This window comes from Anabrus simplex, chromosome 1, assembly GCF_040414725.1.
Source record: "Anabrus simplex isolate iqAnaSimp1 chromosome 1, ASM4041472v1, whole genome shotgun sequence".
NCBI classification, from domain to species: Eukaryota; Metazoa; Arthropoda; class Insecta; order Orthoptera; family Tettigoniidae; genus Anabrus; species Anabrus simplex.
The window spans coordinates 1,285,432,645-1,285,457,143 of record NC_090265.1 but is presented as its reverse complement, the minus strand read 5'-3'; positions in this window follow the sequence as shown (position 1 = coordinate 1,285,457,143).

The following is a 24,499-nucleotide window of genomic DNA, read 5'->3' as shown; positions in this document are numbered from 1 at the left end:
TTTTGACCACCACTGTATATTACACTAAGCACTACGTATATTGCAAACTTTATTAAAGACTGGAAGGTGCTGCAGGAACCATCATTGGCAGACCACCAGCACATGCAATTTGCAATAGATGCAAGACTATGTAGGATTGAGATGTACAGAGACTCGAAAAGAACTAACTGGTACAGATACAGATACAGAGAAGTTCTAGGGAAGGCTGTCCAAAAAATTCCAACTAACGTGAGAGGACAGAAAGAATTGGAGGAGGTATTGAAACCATTAGAAGAGGCCATTATAGACTCATTCCATGAAAACTGTTCTTTCAAAGAAAAGAAAAGCACCAAAAAAGTAAGGCGGTGGAACAACAAACTAGCCAAAATGAAAAAAGAGTTTAGGGTAGTGTATAGAATATCATCTAGAAATAGTATGTGGGACATATATCATAGGAAACTCACTGAGTATAACCTAGAGATACGGATAGCAAAAAGAAAATCTTGGAGACTGTTTTGTGAGAAAGTGGAATCACACACTGAAACAGCAAGGCTCCAGAAGGTCCTGAAAGCAACCCATATAAATCAAGTGGGGACACTGGAGAAACCAGATGGGTAACTTACTCAGGGGGGAGGGACACACTGGAGATATTAATGGCGTGTCACTTTCCTGAGTCTGAGGAGATGACAGGTGAAGAAACGGTTGGAACAGAGGTCGGAGCTCGAAGAGCAGACTGGAACTGTGCCAACAGAATAATAAAACATAACCATGTAAAATGGGCAATCGACACGTTTCATCCTATAAAGGCTCCGGGGCCAGATGAGATACTTCCGATACTCCTACAGGAAGGACGGGAGATACTCGTCAATGCCCTGACGGACCTCTTCAGAACTAGTCTAGCATTACGGTACGTGCTGAAATCATGGTCTGAAGCTAAAGCACTATTCATACCTAAGCCTGGAAGGGCAAATTATGCCCAAGCCAAAGCATACAGACCATTATGTTTAACCGCCTTCATGCTGAAAGCAATGGAGTTAATTCTGTATCAATATATCAGAAGAACGGTGCAACTGAACTCAACATTACGTGAAAATCAGTTCGCATATAGACCTGGCAGATCCACTGAAGTAGCACACCACCAGTTGGTTTGTAAACACCAGTTGGTTTGTAAACTAGAGGAAAGCCTAGAATATAAAGAAATTGCACTGGCGGCATTTCTAGATATAGAAGGAGCCTTCAGTAATACAACCTATGACTCTATGATCAAGGCATTGGGAAAGAGCAAGGTGAGTAAAACCGTCGTCAAGTGGATTAAATCCATGTTAGACGGAAGGAAGATAAAAGCAACCCTGTTTGAAGAAACGCTGATGGTTAGTGCCACCCAAGGTTTTGCTCAGGGAAGAGTTCTTTCTCCTCTGCTGTGGAACCTCTTGGTGAACAAAATCATAGCTATGCTCAACGAACAAGGTTTTCATACACAAGGATACGCAGATGACCTAGTGATTGTGGCACGAGGTAAGGTGATGAGTGTCATCCAAGACCTCATGCAAAGATCACTTAACCTTGTGGGGAACTGGTGTCGGGAAGAACAACTATCAGTCAACCCGAACAAGATAACTCTGGTCCTTTTACAAGAAGGAGAAAATTAGAGGGAAAGAGATCACTGAAGCTCTTTGGGCAAGATATGTATATGGAGGAACAGGCACTGCACCTAGGTGTAGTGTCAGATAAAATTCTAACCTGGAATCCACATATAGAAAGGAACATAACCCGGGCCAAGAACTTGCTGTATGCATGTAAAAGAGCCGTCGGGAAGACATGGGGCCTAAGACCATCAATGGTAATGTGGATATATACAATGATCATTATACCGTTGATGGCCTATGCTGCAATCATCTGGTGGCAGAAAGTAAGCCAAGGATTGGATAGCCTACAGAGAATGGCATGCATAGCCATAACTGGGGCTATGAGAGCTACGCCAACAGAAGCCTTGAATACTTTACTAGACCTCCCATCACTATGCAGTTTTATAAAAGGATAGGCTAGAATGAGTTCATATAGATTGACACAATCAGTGCTGGAATGCACAAAGATCCAATATAGGACACTGTAAAATTAACATAGTAATAACAGAGGAAGTTCTACGCATGCCTTCTGATCATATGATAAAGTAAAAACTTTGAAAAACCGTTTCAGACTCAGATAATAAAAAAGAAGAAGACTGGGATATCAACAAGCGGAATACTGAAAAAGAATAGTGTGGTGGACTGGTGGCTCAAAGACTGGGGATGGCACAGGAGGAGGGATCAACGAGGAAAGACCTGAGAGATCAATCCAGATGAGCCTGGGCAAACACACTACAGTCTTTCAAGTGGAAGTGATAGCTATCACTACATGTCTTGAAGAAAATCTGAAAATGAACTATAGGAATGAGAACATTTTCATTTTTACGGACAGCCAAGCGGCCATTAAGGCACTAGAAGCAGTCCGGATAATATCCAGAATTGTCTGGTATTGCCATTCACTTCTCCTGAAGCTCTCAAAGTACAACATTGTCAAAATAATATGGGTACCAGGGCATGCAGGTATAGAAGGAAATGAAAAGGCAGATAAACGGGCCAGCAAAGGGGCAGAAACACATTCTGTAGGCCGATAGCCTGTATGCGGGATTTCCTATGGATAAGCCCGACACTACATAGGAAAATGGGTACAAAAAAAAAAATGGAGGACTGGAAACATTCTCCAGGATGCAGGCTTGCAAAGGAACTGATAAAAGGACCAAACAAGAAGCATACTAAAGAACTGTTGAAACTTAGCAGATAAAATATAAGATGGGTAGTAGGACTGTTGACAGGACACTGCCATCTGAAAAAACACCTACATAGAATTGGAGTAATAAGAGAAAACATATGTAGGAAATACAATGAAGCAGAGGAATCAGCTGAACACATACTTTTCGAATGTGAGGCGCTGGGTAGAATCAGACTCCCCGCTCTAGGACTACCAGGTGAAGAGAGATAAAAAAAATCCAAGAAGACCCAATAAGAACAACCTGCAGCTTTGTGAAGGGAGCATGCATATCTAGGTGGGAATGAAGGAAAAACATGGCAGCAAAAGATCTTAGATGTCGACGCTAATTAGGAACTAATATTTAGAGGCCATATGAAGAAAAGAATAAGAAGAAGAGGAATATGTACATTATATACGCAATATTAATAACTCAATAAAGACTGCGAAATTGTTTGGAATATACTTCGATGTAATGAAATGAAATGAAATGAAATGTCGTATGGCTTTTAGTGCCGGGATATCCCAGGACGGGTTCGGCTCGCCAGGTGCAGGTCTTCCTATTTGACTCCCGTAGGCGACCTGCGCGTCATGATGATGATGATGATGATGATGATGATGATGATGATGATGAAATGATGACGAAGACAACACATACACCCAGCCCCCGTGCCGTTGGAATTAACCAATTAAGGTTACAATCCCCGACCCGGCCGGGAATCGAACCCGGAACCCTCTGATCCGAAGGCCAGTACGCTGATCGTTCATCCAACGAGTCGGACTACTTCAATGATACGGTAGAAATAGCACTTCTTATCCTCCGTTCACAATATATGCATAACCAGGGCGAACCGAACATTCCTTACGATCGCCTGCAAATCCCTTCATTTTCACGCCAATCGATAGTGGCATTAATGTCTGGGTTCGATAAATGTTCGCTGCCGGTCTCGAGACTGTCGGGCAAGAAGAATTTCCATCCCTACTTTTGACACCTTAGCGGAAGAGTGAAATGTATGTCGTTTGACACATTTTTCTTCCAGGACCTTTCATTATGTTATTATTATTTTTGTAACTTTTACAATATACCGTCAATACAGAGTTAAGTTTATAACCTGTTATTTTTGTAATGTCTGTCCTTTAACATATTTCTCATCCCGAGCCATTCATTGTTGTATCATTTATTTTCTCTTCTTCACTTTTTAGTATCTTTGATTTCAGTTCTTCTCAGTTATATAAACAATCACCTAAAATTAAACAAAACCTATTTATTCAATATTTATTCAAGTATAATTTTACGTTAACAAGGCTAAAAATTAGATTATTCAAGGAGTTAGATATTTTTCCCAACCTCAATCACATTTTCTGCGCAAAAATTTGACATTCGGTACATTACGATATTTAATAACGAAATATCTTCAAGTATATATTTTTCTAATCAGTGCCATGCTTAGTGACGGAGAGGAATATATGCATATCAAGAGCTGAGTAAACAGGAGTCTCATGACAAATAAAATGCCCCATAACGTGTTTACATGAATATGTAAATATTTTCGTAACGATAAACAAAACTTCCTCTGGTCAAGATCTCAACTGAAAGGTTTGCACTTCCTCTAACTTAGCCTCTATCCCGGACCACGTGTGAGCTAGGTGATAAAATATATTGGAAGTTGTAATTTCACAGGCATACTGTAGCCTATATTAAACCAAATATTAACGTTGCATTCACAGTATTTAAATTTAAGTATTATAATGTAGGGCCACTCCCGTGTTGCATGGATAACTTATCCGCTCCTTACTCGGAAGTTCTGGGATCGATTCTCGGTTCATGCAATTATTTTAATGCTGGGCTAAGGGCTGGAAAGAGATGGAGCGTGAAACTGTCTGGTATAAAAGGCAGTGGATCCGATCAAAGAGTTAACCAATAACAAGGGGATTTAATTTCGATTCCGCTGAACAGTTCTTCACTGAAATGAGACAAACTCCATGAGCAAAGGACATGCTGAACTGAACAACTGCTACTTTTAGTAAGAATAATATTATAACAGAGACTTTTTGAATCTGCCCTCTTCCACACACGTCTAAATCACAGAGAATACATTACCAGTATAGACTTCATAAGTAAGAGATTTCTGAAGCATTTTTACCGAATTTTACGTTACGTATCTTGATTGGCCTCCATGATATCCAGAGTATTTAGTAAAATAAATAATATGTTTAATTTCATTAAATTCCTTTTTCTTTAGCTGGAACATTTAGTGGAAATATTTCACGTGTTTCAGTTTCTACGCAGACTACCAGACAGTTACCTTCCCTGGCGTACGTAGGAGGTTTTGTGGTAAAGAAGGTCGTAGCTGAAGTATCCTGTGCTATTTGCAAAGGCAACTGCCATTCTGCTCTCGTGCATCTCATTTTTAAGTGCAAGAAGATTTCCATATTCCATTACCCAACCTCTAAGTTTATGGCACTTTTGTGTGTAATGTAGACGTCCATAGAACGTTCTGCCTCTAATTACCAAACACATACAAGAGAAAGAACTTGGAGAAATAATATTACCACCTGCTTTGAAAGTTAGTAACTTCCTCGTGCGCACTGCAAGTGAAATGCATTCCGCTTTACCCAGCTAACTGAACTGCTCGAATTTCACTCCAGTTATTTTGAGACGAACAGCTTCAGCAATAACGGAAGTGTTCGAGAAACAGGAGTACTTAAATAGCAAACCCCTAAGCCGCCAAGTTCTGCGTTTGTGACGTTGCTGCTTTGAGTAAAGATATGCTAAAGCTAGTGTTCAGGGGGCCTCTATCAGTGCCAAACGAAGAAATTACAAATACTTCCTATAACAAACCAGCAGGCACATTGCCGATGCTTAAAAGTCATGGCAGGCCGTGCTCTATATCAGCCCTGCGGAGAGGTTTGGAATCGAACCCAGGCTTTCGGCACGCAATCTAGTAATTACAAATACATATATAATACGCACAAAAAGTGCAGAGCTACATAATGCTACCTTGTGAGTTAGATGTTTCAGAATTCGATTAACGATCTGTCTCGTTTAACACGTCTTCTTTCTTGAAAGGGGTAGCAAGTGCACGGTTTGATTTTTACTTGTTCGGGTTATACACCTTGCTGGATCTCTCAAGATTCAAGATGCTGGCAAAATGTTCCTCCCGGGTAGTCATATCTATTTTCGCCGTTGTTTGAAGTATTCTCGGACGTAGTGCTACAAAAGGGTCTGATTCTGCTTATCTTACAATTTTAGCAGCATCTGATTCAATGTAATCGTTCCGTTCCTGTTTTAGGAGAGCTTTGTATTTCTTCCTGACAGTGCCATATATCGTTAGGCCTGCTACTGTATGTTATTACTTGTCTTTGCTTTATGCAGGGCTTTTAGGACCCGCTTCTTCTCTTTATATCGTTTGGAATCAAACCATTCCTTAGCTTTCCGTTTTGTTTTGGAAATGGTTGCAGTTTTAATTATCTCCTCTAGAATTTCAGCAATAAAATTTAGATTGCATTCTCTTATACAATCTTCCAATATTTCTGTTTTCCTTGCTTGTAGATCAGCATTACACTATCCATTTTTCGTGATGGTTTTGCAGCTTTTCAGGGCATTTCTCGACGAGTGGATGTGCCAGAGTGAGGAATACTATGACGGGGCAGTGTTTCTTAAGGGCTGATTCAGCTGCAGAACAACATACGCTCTAGGTTGTAAAATAAATTCCAGGATCCTTAAAGAAAATTAAATCTGTTGTGCTACTGCCATTGAACGCAAACTATGTTCGATTTTTCTAACTTGTTGGTGAGTGTAAAACTTTCTTCACTCCATGATCGATGAAGTCTATTCTGCTATTGATATCTTTCACTACGGCTATGTTATCTGGACTCTCTTGTACAAGTAATGTCATGATATCCATTATTAAATCTTCTATTGGGTACAAAGTTTCAAAGTAAAATCCTACTAAGGTAACGCCTTCGACGTTGAGCACTAGCGTGTTTTTATCCTGGTGCATACCCGTTATTTTTCCCATTGATGGCTTGTAGTAGCATTGGACGTCCTCTTGGTCCTTGCATAGCCAGTAAATATAAGGAGTAGAATCGTCGTACCTCCCATCGGGTGTGTAGAGAAGGATGAAAATTCAAAGGAACTGCATTTATTAAACAATTAAGAATAGTAAGTGTCTTCTCAATTACAAAATAAACCCTGTTTTACTGAAATTGAAAATTAATTATCCTTGAAAATAGCAAAACTAAATAATTTCCTAAACATATTAATCTTCAGGGAAGTATTTCCTTAAGGAAACGCTGCCATCAAGTTACACCATATCATCAATCCTCCATAAAACCACTGTCATTTTCATCTTCTGAAATATTTTCCTTATCTTGCACAGTATTTGACAGAAGGAGGGTTTTGTATAAGTGGAGTGTTGAAAGTTTTTTCCCATGTAGGACTAAAGTGGAGCTGAAGTAGCTTCCTTACATCGCCTCTCTTGGGCTGCTTCAGTGGCACACCAGATGTAATAATAGCTGTCTGAATATCTCTATCATTTCTCCCTGGGTGAAAAACATCCCTATATACACCAGTATAAGTGTTGTAGGATACCTTGCCACGTGCAAGCACCGAAGACAGCAAATATTCCAACAGATTAATTACTGTAGCAGTAAAGATGCCGAATATTGATTGATTGCACTAGAATACTATTATAATTACAGATACTCCAAATACAATAAAAATGTTGATTTCGTACCCGGTTTCTCATTTTACATCCCTTTCATTCATTAGACAATATAATTTACCTTCCAAACTAACCTTAATATTTTCTGCCTTCAAAAATGTAAACAAAAGTTCACACACTCTTGGAATGAACAAGGAAATAGACGAGGCCGATATACGCGTCAAAAATTCTAATGATTTGTAGCTATCTCAAGTAGCCAAAAATCTCAGAGTCACTGCCAGTTGTAACTCAGAACTAATACAACATCTTAACTGATTACTTTCTTTCGAAATGTGAGGAGCAACCTGAAAAGAATAAATTAGGCCTGCTAGTAATATTCCAGTATTTAGTATACTGGCATTATAAAAGTCGTTTCGTCCACTTAACAAATGATGCAACATTTCAAATGTACTAAAATTCATTTTTAGGAAGTTTCTATAACCATCTCCTCCCTCGTTTAGTAAATCAACTAGTAAATTTTCCTGTATTCCAAACACGAATCTTTTCTGTAGGGTTTCTTTAACCCAAACGCTTCTGACATTTTCGCTTCATTTTGTTGTCTTGAAATGTAAAGCCGACTTTAGACTTCAAAGACTTCGTGTCTTAACGATCATGGCCACCAGGATTATGAACGGTTACATTTATACATTCCTTAAACCAATCTACGTTTTGAAAGTTCACAAGCGTCGTCGCCAATGTTTCCATGGACTCGCAAAAAGAAAACGGCTGCGAATCCCAAACTCGACTGTCGCTGAAATTAATTTTCGTAGATGCCTAGTTGACAAAGCGATGTACATTATTCAAATTTAGAGAAACAAGCTCGCATAAATTAGTGGTAATTTTCAAACAACAAGATTATCAACACTTTGTTTGTTTTTTCTAGTGGTTTAATGTCAATGAACTCGGATACGTTTTCTTTGATGATGTCATAGGGAAGGTGAGGAAGCGGCCATGGCCTTAATTAAGATACAATCCCAGCATTCGTCTGGGAGAAAAAGGTGAAAAATTAGCTACGAGCGAGTAGCTTTTAGCTTGCATTCGGAAGATAGTGGGTTCGAAACCCCACTGTCGGCAGCCTTGAATGTTTTCCGTATTTTCCTATTTTCACGTCAGGCAAGCACTGGGGACTGAACCTTAATTAAGACTACGGTTGATTTCTTCCCATTCCCATATCTGTTCTATCGCATCGTCGACAACATAAGAACATTTTAAACAATGCGACGTGAAACAAATTAAAATTAAGATATGATAAAACTTGGTAAAACATCTTCAGGTTTGCCGATAGTGGGGTTCGAATCTACCATCTCCTGAATTCAAGCTTAGGCTGCATCTACATGGTTCGCACCGCGTAACCCCTTGGCACTACAGCCCTGAAGGGTCTTGGCCTACCAGGCCAGACTGCAATTCTAAAGGAGTAGATATAACTATTAAGGCTTAAAAATGTTCTGTCTTTATTTATAGCTTTGAAGGCTATTAGTTTCGTTAACTTGAAGCCTTAAAGCATAAAATAGATGACGGATGTAAAAGGTAACCCTAATGTTGAAAAGGAAAAAGAGTTTAACCCTTCGAGGAATGAAAATATCTGTGAAGTGATAGAAGAAGCTGTGAAAGACGTCTAATACCGTCTAATACCTCTTAATACCGCTATGGCTGAAGGAAGAAAAGTTGGCCCGTTGAGGACATATTATAAACTAGCAAGATACCCGTGCTTCGCTACGGTATTATACTGAAATTTATAATTGAATGCTTATTGTTTTAGATATATAATCCGCCGAAATTCGCGATCTGACTCGTTTTCTGCGAGAATCCTCCAAAATTCCCGATCTGACTCGTTTTCTATTATTTTACAGCACGTTTCCTCCCATTTTTCAATATTCCTTTCCAGCAATCGATTTCGTACTTCCCGGGCTAGGCTCAGGCATTCCTCCTGGTCAGTTGGGTCCGTAAATCTTTGCCATCTTTTCCTTTAATCATTTTTAATATGGATAAAATCCTTCAGGAGATCCGGCGTGGTGTCATATTGGGTGATTTGGCGGCACTGAACCCGCGGTCGGACTGCATTCTTAGTCATTACCCGTCCAGGAGCCGTTGCCAGCGCGGTCCGCACATTTGACGACGGTCCGGAACATTATTATTATTATTATTATTATTATTATTATTATTATTATTATTATTATTATTATTATTATTATTATTATTATTATTATTATGTGTTGCTGGAATGGCTGATGACAGGGAAAACCGGAGTATCCGGAGAAAAACCTGTCCCGCCTCCGTTTTGTCCAGCACGAATGTCACATGGAGTGACCGGGATTTGAACCACGGAACCCAGCTTTGAGAGGCCGGCGCGGTGCCGCCTGAGCAACGGAGGATCCTTATAAGTACATTATGAACAGTAAAATCAATTGGTCTCACCTCCTTCTACACCCCACCGCCGTTAAGTTTATTTACCGCCACCCCCCCCCCAAAAAAAATTAAAAGAAGGCTTGTTTCTTTATGTTTAAGGGAGATTCCAAACACCAATGTTCACGTCTATTACCTTCAGTTTTGAGATATAAGTATCCCCATAAAAGTAATTTACTTTTTTCACTTCATTTCACACTACTCCCCCCCCCCCCCTAAGTGAACTTTCCCGAAAAAAATACTTGTTTCTTTAATAGTAAAGGATCTTCTAAATACCAATCATCACGACTCTAACTTCTTCAGTTTTTGATTTATGTGTCCTCATGAAAGGAATTCAACTCCTTTACACTCCCGCCCTCCAAGATGGTTTCCCGCCCAAAACGCGTTTTTCTTTGTTTTTAAAGGAGATCCAAATACGAATTTTCACATCTGTAATAACTTTAGTTTTTATTAGATGTATGTATTCTCATACAATTAAGCCAATTAATTTTCAATTCTTTCACCCCCCCCCCCCCCGCTTCATTGGATTTTAAGAGAATACGTGTATTTTTACTTTTAAAGCAGATTGAAAATATCAAATTTCACGTCTGTAAAATCTTCATTTTTGATATATCAGTAGCCTAATTAAAATAATTCAACACCATTTTCAGTCACTTTTACCCCCCCCCCCTCAACCCAGGTGATATTTCCGAAAACTAAAAATACACGTTTCTTTATGTTTAATAGAGATAAAAAATACCATTTTTCACTTCTGTAACATGTTAAGTTTTTTAGATATACTGTAAAAATTCTCATTTCAAAATTTCACCCCTTTTGAGTTCCCCTTAAGTGGAGTTTCCAAAAACAAATCACCTATGTTTCTTCACATTTACAGGAGATTCCAAACACCCACTTGTACGTCTGTAACATTTTACGTTTCCAAGATATTCTGTAGATACAGTCTTTCAGAAATTCACCCCAATTTGTCACTCCTGTTTAACCGCCATTAACTGGATTTTCCGAAAACAAAATATACGTGTTTCTTTATTTTAAAGGAGATTCTAAATACCAATTTTCACATCTATAACCTTTAAAAGTTTTGAGAGATAGATACACTCATTTTAAAATATTACCCCCTTTTCACCCCCTCCCTTAATTGGATTTTCCAAAAACAAAAAAAAAATACGTGTTTCTTTATTTTTAAAGGAGATCCCAAACACCGATTTTCAGGTCTGTAATATCTTCAGTTTCTGAGATATAAGTAGCCTCATTAAAGGCATTCAACCCTTTTTCCACCCCTTTTCACTCCTCCTATTGCGATTTTCCGAAAACAAAATAATACGTGTTTCTTTATTTTTAGTGAAGATTCTAAATACCAGTTTTTACATCTGCAAACTTTAAAAGATTGGAGATAGAGATTCACTCATTTTAAAAATTCACCCCCTTTTCACCCTCCCATTAATTGGATTTTCCAAAAACAAAAAAAATACGTGTTTCTTTATTTTTAAAAGATCAAAAGTACCAATTTTCAGGTCTGTAATATCTTCAGTTTCTGAGATATAAGTACCTGTATCCTGATTGAAGGCATTCAACCCATTTTTCCCCATTTTCACCCTTTTTCACCCCTCCTATTGGGGTTTTCAGAAAACAAAAAAATACGTGTATCCTTATTTTAAAAGAAGATTCTAAATACCAATTTTTACATCTGTAAACGTTTAAAGTTTTGAGATATAGATACACTCTTTTTAAAATTTCACCCCCCTTTTCACCCCCTTAGCGACGGAATATCAAAAAATCCTCTCTTAGCGAGCACCTACATCTTAATATGAATATATCCCCAAAATTTCATTTCTTTATGTCCAGTAGTTTTGGCTCGGCGATGATGAATCAGTCAGTCAGTCAGTCAGTCAGTCAGTCAGTCAGTCAGTCAGTCAGTCAGTCAGTCAGTCAATCAGTCAGTCAGTCAGTCAGTCAGTCAGTCAGTCAGTCAGTCAGGACAAGTTATTTTATATATATAGATGTAGAAAGAAGCCTGGCACAAGTAAATAAAAGCAAAACCAGGCTCTACTGATAGCCACGCATTTTTCACAATTTATGCACTCCTCAGGCTTGTATATCATTGTAAGTTGTGTATCTCTGCATAAAAATTCTCACGGGGCCCCAAACGGGAATGATGGAGAGGAATATAAAAACCAAACTAAACGCTATGGCGCTACCAGGACCATACAGCAAGGGCTGGCCCACTTCTGCCTGGTATGTGTCGCTTCCCTGAAGAGGGAAGGAAGCGGCCGTGGCCTTAAGTTAGGTACCATCCCGGCATTCGCCTGGAGGAGAAGTGGGAAACCACGGAAAACCACTTCCAGGATGGCTGAGGTGGGAATCGAACCCACCTCTACTCAGTTGACCTCCCGAGGCTGAGTGGACCCCGTTCCAGCCCTCGTACCACTTTTCAAATTTCGTGGCAGAGCCGGGAATCGAACCCGGGCATCCGGGGGTGGCAGCTAATCACGCTAACCACTACACCACAGAGGCGGACAATAATAATAATAATAATAATAATAATAATAATAATAATAATAATAATAATAATAATAATGGTGCATGGCATCTGTGTAGGGTTGGTGGTCCCATAATGAGGATAAAATGAATGGCGAAGACGTCATAAATACCCAATCCCCAAGCCAGGGGAATTAACTGTATGAAGGAGTTTATTTTGAAAATTGATCCGGGGCCATAGGACCAAAGGCAAGTATTGTATCCATTTAGCCACAAAGCCGGACTTTAATTTGCTAAACCTTCGGCTACCATCTCCACTGATCAGGGGTTGAGTATTGGCAGCAGCAGAGGCCAGGGCAGTAGCTTGTGAAGCAGATTTCACAACACAAGGCTTCTCCGTTGGATATTGGCTGCAGCTTAAAACGCTGAAGGCTTGACGTTCAGTAAACCTACCATCGAAAAGGGTAACCTAAGTCTACTGGTAGCCCACGTCTTGATCCCAGCATAAGCCATTGATCAATCAATCAATCAATCAATCAATCAACTGATCGATCTCCTGGGTGGGTGCAGTAGAATCTCCAGTCTGTCAATCAATCAATCAATCAATCAATCAACACGGATCTGCATTTAGAGTAGTCGTCCAGGTGGCACATTCCCTAGTCTTTTCTTCAATAATTGCAAAGAATTTGGAAATATATTGAACTTATCTCTGGGTAAATTATTCCAATCCCTAACTCCTCTTCCTATAAACGAATATTTGCCCCAATATCCCCTTGAATTACAACTTTATCTTCATACTTCTTTCCTACTTTTAAAGCACCACTCAAGCCTATTCGTCTACTTATATCATTCCACGCGAACTCACCACTGACAGCTCGAAACATACGACATAGTAGAGCATCTCGCCTCCTTACTCCCAAGTCTTCCCAGCCCAAAGTTTGTAACATTTTCGTAACACTACACCTTTATCGGAAAACACCCAGAACAAATCGTGTTGCTTTCCTTTGAATTTTTTCCAGTTCACGTATCAAGTAGTTCTGGTGAGGATCCCATGCCAGAGACTTATACGCCCTCTCCTTCGCATCCTTACTACACCCCCTAAATACCCTCATAACCGTGTGGAAAAAACTATAACCTTTCTTGACAACCTCCTTAATATGATTTCCGTAATATACCTGGCCCTGTACTATTCCTTAGTATCTAGTCAAACAATCAGTAGTAACAACGTTAATATTACGGGGAATTACCTCCACATGACCAGAGATGAATGCTAGTCGAGATGTGATGCTCGCCATGTCAGTTATTTCTCCTCGACCAGACGTAAAGTTTATGGGAGAGCTTTAATATACTTTAACTTGCCTTGTGGGTGGGGGCAGTAGAATAACACCCACGATATCTCCCGCCTGTCGTAAGAGGCGACAAAAAGGGGCTCCAGGGACTCTCAACTTGGGAGCTGGGTTGGCGACCACGGGGTCTTTAGCTGATCCCTGGCATTGCTTGTGCCACGCTCCTCACTTTCATCTGTCCTACCCCACCTCAGTTGATCAACTCTTGTTCATTTCAGACCCCGGCGGTACAGTATTAGGTCACGAGGCCAAGAGAGTCTTTCATGTTCATGCCCGTAGTGAACTTCGTCTTTCTTTGGCCGATACCTACCTTCATTTTTCTAATTATCGGATCCCCTTTAATCACCCCCTCCCCTTCTGATTAGTGTTATCGGAGGATGATTACCCAGTTGTACGTCCTCTTAAAACAATATTCAGCACCACCACCAGCGCTGTGAAAACAGTGCGGCACCACATTCTCTGTGCAGTCCGTCCTTAATGTTATAAGTGGTGGCTGCAATAATATCGTAATTTGAAGGGGGTATGCGAAGTAGCTCCTTTGGGAAAAGCTTTCGCATTACTGGCCATCCGCATGGTCATTTGCAAGACTATTTTTTATTTATTTATTCTCTCTCGACCGCGCGTTAAAATTTCTTTTTTTATTATTTTATTTTATTATCGTCTCCATTTTCTACCTTGAAAGCCTTGCAGGCGGCCATGGACCGGGGGTGACAGTGGCTCTTGAGCGGCAGTGGTCTAGCGCTGGGGATGTCTTGGTATGACCGCGACAGGGTAACCAGTGCCGAAAGGAGATATGGGATTGCCTGGTGGGTTTAGGGAGGTTTCTCATAACTTCTCCTTTACGGAGGGGTGGAAGTAGCTGGCAGAAGACTAGCCTTTGCACCTCAAGTTATTCTGTACTCTTGTACTAGGCTATGTTCCTGCGTTAGTACTCGCTTGTCGGTCATTTGTCCAAACAGGTAGGTCACCACGGGCTGTGAGGCGGGGCGGAGCCTCACGGCACCCCCCCCCCCCCAAAGACACATACTAACAGAGCTCTATACTCTTTATCTCACATAGAAAAAGCCTGGCTCCATGGTTAAATGGTTAGCGTGCTGGCCTTTGGTCACAGGGGTCTCGAGTTCGATTCCCGGCAGGATCGGGAATTTTAACCATAATTGGTTAATTTCGCTGGCACAGGGGCTGGGTGTATGTGTCGTCTTCCTCATAATTTCATCCTCATAACGTCGCGCAGGTCGCCTACGGGAGTCAAATCAAAAGACCTGCATCTGGCGAGCCGAACTTGTCCTCGGACACTCCCGGCACTGAAAGCCATACGTCATTCTTTTTACCTAGGAAAAGGCAAACCTTGTCGAGCTGGGCTGAGCGATGACCAGGCCTCCAGTGATTTCCATCTCTTCGGATAGTTGATGAAGCACGAGGATGGACGTCATCACGCGGCTTCAGAAACTGTAAGCAGATTTATGTCTTAACCAACATCGATGTCTTGATGTAGAAGAAGAACTTGGATAAGAATAGTGAGTACGTTGAATAACAATGTGCACTACTATGTATTCTTTTATCTGCCTGTAAAATAAAGTTTCTCCGCGCAAGATCTTGTTTCCTTATATTTTTAAAGGTACATAGTACTTATAACACATGGTGCCCGTCATCGTTGAAGGGTCTGCCTTACAAAGGCTGCACCACTCTTAGTAATAAGTAATAAGCCATACAAAATACACCCTGGGGTGTACAAAATTCCCTGTACTTGCGGCAAGGTATACATTGGCCAAACATTCCGGTTCCATTGGCACTCGTTTCAAGGAACACCAACGTAATATTCGTCTCAACCAGCCAGACAAATCAGCAATAGCTGAGCACGCCCTATGTCGCGTCCCAAGATGTTCGACTACTACTAACATGTTGTCATTCCTTCCTTGAAGGGGAGGTGAGCCTCTCAGACGGTGACGCCTTCTCTCAGACCAGGAGATGCTTGGAGAAAGGGTGGGCGTTCGTAGCCTATACTAGGAACTGTCTCGGCATTCACCTTAGTGCCGGAGAATGGAAAACCACGCAAAACAATTTTCAAGACAACCGAAGGTGAGGACCAGCCCCTCTCCGTCTCCCGAATTCAGAGGCGTAGAGCCGTGGCCATCACTCATCTGCTCGGTTGGCCGGTCAGAGTGCAGAGCTGTTGGACCACGAATCAGCCGTGACCACTTGTAGACCCAGACTCACCCTGCATCCGCCGACCCGATGTTCGAGCTCTTGCCCACACTAAACACTACAGGTCTGCGATTCTACGGGAAGCTCTGGAAATACGTATTTCATCAGGGACACTCTTTGTCACTTAAGTAATACGTGATTGCCAGCCATTAAGGATTTATATAGGTGTCTTTTCACTATTATTATTTCTTTCCGATTTTTCCAAATTCGTATTCTCCTCATCACGAGATGGTTCGCCCTGAGCAGAGGGAGCCATCTAGTGGCGAACGAGAGTACCACTTACTATAGACAACGGTAACCTTCATTCATTTTTAGAGGTCTTACTCGTGAACAGACGAGATTATCTTTTGAAGACGCAGAGCAAAGTTTTCTGTGAAAAAAAAAGCCCTAAAGCCTATTATCGTATCTACATACAAACTATTATTATCTATGTAATGTCATCATCATCATCATTCATTATGCAAAATTTGAATCATCAGTATACTGTATTTCAAGGAAATTGTGTGTTTGGTGGTTACTTACACTAATGCCTGTACACTTCATGTACATCGTCCTTTAATTGGTCAGTTTCATTTGTAAATGGACTGAAGAAATGCAGTTTATCAAGTTTCTATAGACTCAAGGGGAAGTATAATTGGGCAACCATCCTAAGCAAAATTTGAAAAGTTCCAACAATGCTTGGAATGAATGTATCATCCAAAGAAATACAAGCACCATAAAGGGCTTGAAAATGAAAGACTTCCTAGGCCTCGGAAACCTAACACCGTCGGAACAGAAAAAGAGCAACAGTTGACCAAGGGAGGTCGGATAAGAAATGTGAAAGCGAGTAGCCTGACACAAATAACTGGAAGCAAATTCAGGCTCAAAAATGCTACAAAAATGAAAGCCTCTGGGACCCCTTTTAGTCACTTTTTACGACAGGCCAGAGATACTGTGAGTGTATTCTACCGGCCCCATCTATAGTGGGAAAGTAGCATTATTATTTCTGTTTTATTACTAAATTCATTAGTCAGCCCGTAACCATACTTAGGTCTATTTTTACGGCTGAATATCCTTCCTTAACGCCAACGCTGTGTGGTGGGACGTCATCAGTATTACGTGTTTCTGTGGTGGATGGTAGTGTGATGTGTTTGGTGTGTATGAGGTGTATGAAGATAATAATAATAATAATAATAATAATAATAATAATAATAATAATAATAATAATAATAATAATAATAATAATAATAATAATAATAATACCAGCGGTTCCCCGGCTATTTAAATTGCGTGCCTTCTCTATGCTCATCTATGCCAACGGACTTGAACTTATAAACTTCCAAAGAATTTCGTCTTCTACAGTCAGATGGCTCTAACATCGATTTGCTAGATCACTCTCACGAATCAAAAACAAACCTAGAACTTAGGACATTTCATTTTTGTTATAGGTAACTTTTTTCTGAAGACTGTTGTTTTAATGTACCGAAGTAGTCAACACTTCAGCTTGTTTCTCCTCTTCTGTAATCTAAATATCAGATGCTTGTAAATATGTTCTCTAGCCGATCAAAACCGGGGTTGTGTATAGGAATCGAGCCTATCAGCAAAGTATGGTTCAATTTAATCGGGATGCTTCCCCTTACAGAACTACATAAGGGCACTTTAGGGCCGTCTTGTCTGAACTGCTCCAGTGCCTAGGAGTGTGACTTGACGGAGGCCTAGGAGGCAGGGGCGCAGCCTGCTTGAAGAATATCCAGCGATACAAGCTAATGGCAGAATTTTCCTAAACATGTGACAGCGCCTGCGGGTAGTTTGAGGGGAAGGTTTTAGCCATTTCCTTTTAATATAATTTCGTAAACTGGTGGTTTAAATGTAGGATTTTCGGCGAAGTCTGAGGACTCTGTTTCTTTTCCTTACCGGGAAATATGTAATGTAAGGGAAAGAAGAGAGGTGACCCTCTGCCGTCTCCCATTCAACCTTGCAAATGGGTGACTAAAGTTTTCAAACTCTAAATGTTGTAAATCTCGTCTTGGCTTTAAAGGTTCCTCCGTTAGTCACACTCTTGTAGTATGGGATTAACCTTTGTATCTTTGGGCCGTAAGCCCACCTAGGTTTTTAGTAATTTCTGTAAGGAGTGTTGGAGTTTCCGCCCGTGTGGTGTAGTGCTTAGTATAAATTAGCTGGGTTCGATTCCCGGCTCTGCCACGAAATTTGAAAAGTAGTACGAGGGCTGGAACGGGGTCCACTCAGCCTCGGGAGGTCAAGTGAGTAGAGGTGGGTTCGATTCCCACCTCAGCCATACTGGAAGTGGTTTTCCGTGGTTTCCCACTTCTACTCAAGGAAAATGCAGGGATGGTACCTAAGTTAAGGCCACGGTCGCTTCCTTACCTCTTCCTTATCTATCCCTTCCAATATTCCCATCCCTCCACAAGGCCCCTGTTCAGCATAGCAGGTGAGACCGCCTCGGCGAGATACTGGTCATCCTCCCCAGTTGTATACCCGACCCAGAGTCTGAAGCTCCAGGACACTACCCTTGAGACGGTAGAGGTGGGATCCCTCGCTGAATCCGGGGGGAATAACCGACCCTGGAGGATAAGCAGATAAAGAAGAAGTGTTGGAGTTTCGCCTCCTTGCCTTTTGTTAATGGTCGGTTATGTGCAACCGTTTCTCTTTTCTCTTTTACTCTTAAGGTCATGTAGCATGGGTAATTATGCCCCTGTTTACCCTGTATTATCCATAAGGCAACTGTTCTTCGTTTCAGCTCAAAACGCTTAAAAAGCTTGTCATTCACTAAACCAACCATCGCAAAGGGGTAACCTAAGTCTAGTGGTAGCCCACATTTTGGAATTAGCATACGCCACTGCTGTACACTCAGCCTCTGTGAAATCGGAATAAACCAATAATGGTTAAAATTCCCGACCCTGCCGGGAATCGAACTCGGGAACCCTGCGGCAAAGGCCAGCACGCTAACCATCTAGCTATGGAGCCGGACTGCAGAATTAATCAAATATGTGTTCTGTGTTGATATTTCGAGTTACTTCCACAGTGCCCCGCAGCCTCCTAAATCAGGAACAGTGGCTAAAACTTCAATTCCTGAAGAGTCTACAGCGGTGATGATCTTGAAAAGTAATGATCGATCCTAGTCTTATCGAATCAAAATACATAGGCTGTTTCCACTGAGCGCAGTCCTCTGATTAGTGCTACCTGAACTTTCGAATTGGGACCAATAATTTAATCCATTCCAACGTCATGAACGACCTTGCTCTTTTTGTACATTTCATCAGAGTTCAGAACACAAAGTTTATCTGCCGTGAGTAAATTTTCACTGCATTTTGACAACAGCTTTAGTACATTATCAAGAATACCAGGACAAGTAAACTTCGCGCACCACCTACTTAAAGTTGTTGATGAGGGCAAAGGCAATCCGAGCTTATCGTTCCAGAAGTCGTAGGCTTTAGAAGATAAGGCCTTTATCATTACTGACTAAGAAATGTCTTCGCTTGTCCATCGAGTAATTTTCCCTCCACGTACCAGAGACCACTTCTGCATAGGTGTGAACAGTCGGGTGAGCCAGTTCGGTAAACGAGAGTTTTCTTCGTTTTCGCATTGAACGACGCATGGTTACCAGTACAACTGTACTTCCGAATGCGTTTGGAATTATTCCGATTTTCATCAATAATTATTTTACATAATAAAGTTGCCTATTTCTTTTTTTGTCCACTAACTACTTTTTACGGTTTTCTGAGTCACCGACGTGCCGGAATTTAGTCCCACAGGAGATCTTTTGCATGCCAGTACATCTGCCGACACGAGGCTGACATATTTGAGCACCTTCAAATACCGCTGGACTAAACCAGGATCGAACTTGCGAAGTTGGGGTCAGAAGGCCTGTGCCTCGACCGTCCGAGCCACTCAGCCCGGCTTATCAGTTTACAATGTTTCCTTGTTCTTTCGAAACATTACTTTTGTTTTCAAAGCATGAATGGTTTATTTTAAAGATTCATTTTCTTTGAGTAATTGGTCGTAATGAAAGCAGTGAACATAGCCCTCATTCACTTCGTGAGTGGAGATATCCGTAAACGTTTCTTCTATTTCTGTGCGTGGTTTCTTTGGGTTTATATTTTCCAGTATTTCTAAGCCAGCTAAACGAGTTTTCCTTACTTTAAGTTGCAAAGCCGAATTTGAATTTTATCCTGTTGTTCCGCATTACCTCGTAGTCTCAGAGATGGGATAGCACATGACTTCAGTATTTTCCTTACAGGTAATCCTAACAAACTACTTTTCAAGCCATCTTCACAATCAGAGGTAAAAATGTTCGTTGCATATATATGCAACGATATAAGTGGTGCTTTTGACAATACATGGTGGCCGAAAATTTTGTCCCAGTTAAAGGAGAAACGATACCCATAAAAGTCAACTGATTAAGTCTTACTTTTGTAAACGAAGAGTGAAGCTTTAGACTCGAACAGCAGTCTCCACAAAATATGTTTCCAAAGGCTGTACGCAAGGATCAACATGGTTTCTGAAATATTATTTATGACGACCTGTTCCAGTTAATTCTTCCAACGGGATGTATGTATGTATGTACACTGACTGACAGAGCAAATGCAACACCAAGAAGGAGTGGTCAGAACTTTATGCCAATTGCAGGGTAGACTGACGTCACTGAAGTAGGCTCATGATGTGAAATGCGCCGCTGTGCTGCGCACGTAGCGAACGATAAATGGGACACGGCGTTGGCGAATGGCCCACTTCGTACCGTGATTTCTCAGCCGACAGTCATTGTAGAACGTGTTGTCGTGTGCCACAGGACACGTGTATAGCTAAGAATGCCAGGCCGCCGTCAACGGAGGCATTTCCAGCAGACAGACGACTTTACGAGGGGTATGGTGATCGGGCTGAGAAGGGCAGGTTGGTCGCTTCGTCAAATCGCAGCCGATACCCATAGGGATGTGTCCACGGTGCAGCGCCTGTGGCGAAGATGGTTGGCGCAGGGACATGTGGCACGTGCGAGGGTCCAGGCGCAGCCCGAGTGACGTCAGCACGCGAGGATCGGCGCATCCGCCGCCAAGCGGTGGCAGCCCCGCACGCCACGTCAACCGCCATTCTTCAGCATGTGCAAGACACCCTGGCTGTTCCAATATCGACCAGAACAATTTCCCGTCGATTGGTTGAAGGAGGCCTGCACTCCCGGCGGCCGCTCAGAAGACTACCATTGACTCCACAGCATAGACGTGCACGCCTGGCATAGTGCCGGGCTAGAGCGACTTGGCTGAGGGAATGGCGGAACGTCGTGTTCTCCGATGAGTCACGCTTCTGTTCTGTCAGTGATAGTCACCGCAGACGAGTGTGGCGTCGGCGTGGAGAAAGGTCAAATCCGGCAGTAACTGTGGAGCGCCCTACCGCTAGACAACGCGGCATCATGGTTTGGGGCGCTACTGCGTATGATTCCACGTCACCTCTAGTGCGTATTCAAGGCACGTTAAATGCCCACCGCTACGTGCAGCATGTGCTGCGGCCGGTGGCACTCCCGTACCTTCAGGGGCTGCCCAATGCTCTGTTTCAGCAGGATAATGCCCGCCCACACACTGCTCGCATCTCCCAACAGGCTCTACGAGGTGTACAGATGCTTCCGTGACCAGCGTACTCTCCGGATCTCTCACCAATCGAACACGTGTGGGATCTCATTGGACGCCGTTTGCAAACTCTGCCCCAGCCTCGTACGGACGACCAACTGTGGCAAATGGTTGACAGAGAATGGAGAACCATCCCTCAGGACACCATCCGCACTCTTATTGACTCTGTACCTCGACGTGTTTCTGCGTGCATCGCCGCTCGCGGTGGTCCTACATCCTACTGAGTCGATGCCGTGCGCATTGTGTAACCTGCATATCGGTTTGAAATAAATATCAATTATTCATCCGTGCCGTCTCTGTTTTTTCCCCAACTTTCATCCCTTTCGAACCACTCCTCCTTGGTGTTGCATTGTCACTGTCAGTCAGTGTATGTATGTATGTATGTATGTATGTATGTATGTATGTATGTATGTATGTATGTGTGTATGTATGTATGTATGTTTCAACTATGACCCTAAAATACTTTGTAAAATAGGATTCATTTGAATTGGATAATAATAATAATAATAATAATAATAATAATAATAATAATAATAATAATAATAATAATAATAATAATCATCATCATCATCATCATCATCATCATAATCATAAGCGAAAGGCGAAAGATGAACAAATGCCAGAATGTAAAGTGAGGCTTATCGTGGTCCCTAGTTGGCCGATTAGCGAAGTTGAATGAATGAATAATAATAATAATAATAATAATAATAATAATAATAATAATAATAATAATAATAATAATATGCAGAGCCTCCGTGACTCAGGCGGCAGCGCGCCGGCCTCTCACCGATGGGTTCCGTGGTTCAAATCCCGGTCACACCATGTGAGATTTGTGCTGGACAAAGCGGAGGCGGGACAGGTTTTTCTCCGGGTACTCCGGTTTTCCCTGTCATATGTTATTCCAGCAGCACTCTCCAATATAATTTAATTTCACATACCATTAATTAATCATTGCCCCAGAGGAGTGTGACAGGCTTCGGCAGCCGGCACAATTCCTATCCTCGCCGCTAGATGGGGCTTCATTCATTTCATTCCTGACCCGGTCGAATGGCTGAGAACAGGCTGTGGATTTTCAATATTAATATGCATTTTTACAATTAACCGAGCTGGATTGTTTACATTTAGTCAACCAAAGTTTGCGAGTCACAGAATCCTTTGGGTACTTGAGATAAACCGGGTCAGTTCCCAGGTTTTTTTTTTTTTTTTTTTTTTTTCAGAATAATTTTTACATGTAGCTGCCGCACAAATCATTCTACCTCTCGGAACGAATTAATGACAGCAACACTTGTACGTGAAACTAAGTCACAGTTAATACTTCATAAATAACTACATAAAGATCCTCCGTGGCTTACGCGGCTGCGCGCCGGCCTCTCGCCGCTGGGTTTCGCGGTTCAAATCCCGGTCACTCCATGTGAGATTTGTGCTGGACAAAGCGGAGGCGGGACAGGTTTTTCTCCGGGTACTCCTGTTTCCCTGTCAGATTTCATTCCAGCAACACTCTCCAATATCATTTCATTTCACATGTCATTCATTAATCATTGCCCCAGAGGAGTGCGACAGGCTTCGGCAGCCGGCACAATTCCTATCCTCGCCGCTAGATGGGGGCTTCATTCATTCCATTCCTCACCCGGTCGAATGACTGGAAACAGGCTGTGGATTTTCAAATAACTACATGCATATACATTATAGACCGTTATGCCTTTTAGCGTTCAGTCTGTAAGCCTCCATGAATTTACTAAACGTTGCCACAATCCTCTATTTGCAACTAGTGCTGTGACCTCCTATCTTTAAATCGTTATAAACTGAATCTAACCATCGTCGTTTTGGTCTCCCTCCACTTCTTTTACCCTCCATAATAGAGTCCATTATTCTCCAATATGACCTTTCATTGACGTATAATTATATGTCAGGGAGTCATTGAAGGTCATAAGTTAAATAGATGCATGTGGACGGCATGGAAGTAAGATAAATTGTCGACGCACGGCAAATTTATATGTTCATAATATATGAGTCGACACAACTCGCAAATTTATGGTAGATCTTATGGACGAGAATCGGAAGATCAAGCTCAGAACCCCGTGGTATACAGCGGACCACATGAAAAACAGCTTAGTCACAAGGGGGTATCAATAAATAATTACGGTAACAACTGAAAAGAAGAAAGGCCAGACATCATATCTAGTCTTAGAGACGTTAAGGAGGCCATGGAGTGACTGGGAATTATATGCAGCTAACCATCTAACAGGCGTATGGTGTGACGTACTTCATGTGGAGAAGAATAAACAATAGTAGCGTGTGTTCCTTTGTGAATCTCTGTGATAACGAGTTCCTCAAATGTCAAAATCACATGTAATGAGGTTAAGATAGTGGCTCTCTGGTCCATGGAAAGCAACCTTGTTATTATTATTGTAAATAATGAAGTTAGAATTTTGTTTTTTATGGTCAATCTTTGAATAAGAAAAAAGATCGAGAAGCAAATAGTGAACACAGCTCTTGTATACGTATTTAAACACCCAAGATTGGTAAAGTTGAGGGCTAAGTAATATTTAACAAGATTAAATAGCTCTAAACGACGTTAATTTATACAGGCCAGTATTAATCTATGAAAGTGGACTTGTAAATCTGTATGAATTCGTTCTAATTGCTTCTGTACGAGTTTCAGGTTGAAGCCAAAGATGTTACATTTGTGAACCAGGAAAGCTATATGGAGAAAATGTTCGAGTAAACTGATAGGATCCTGGTGGATCCGTGCTCTGACGAAGTGGATGAGATGGCTGGGAAAATAACCTGACTACCAATACCCTTACGATGAAGTGAAGACCAGATGAGTAGACGAACCTTGACCTTTTTGCTTTACTAGTAACTGCTTATAGTGGACGTAGATTTTTTTTAATATCACACAGGTGATATAAAGTGAAATAACTTGAATATTCTAACGTGTTAACGGTGTTAGTTTAACGTTGTATTATACGTCTGCGTATGTTAG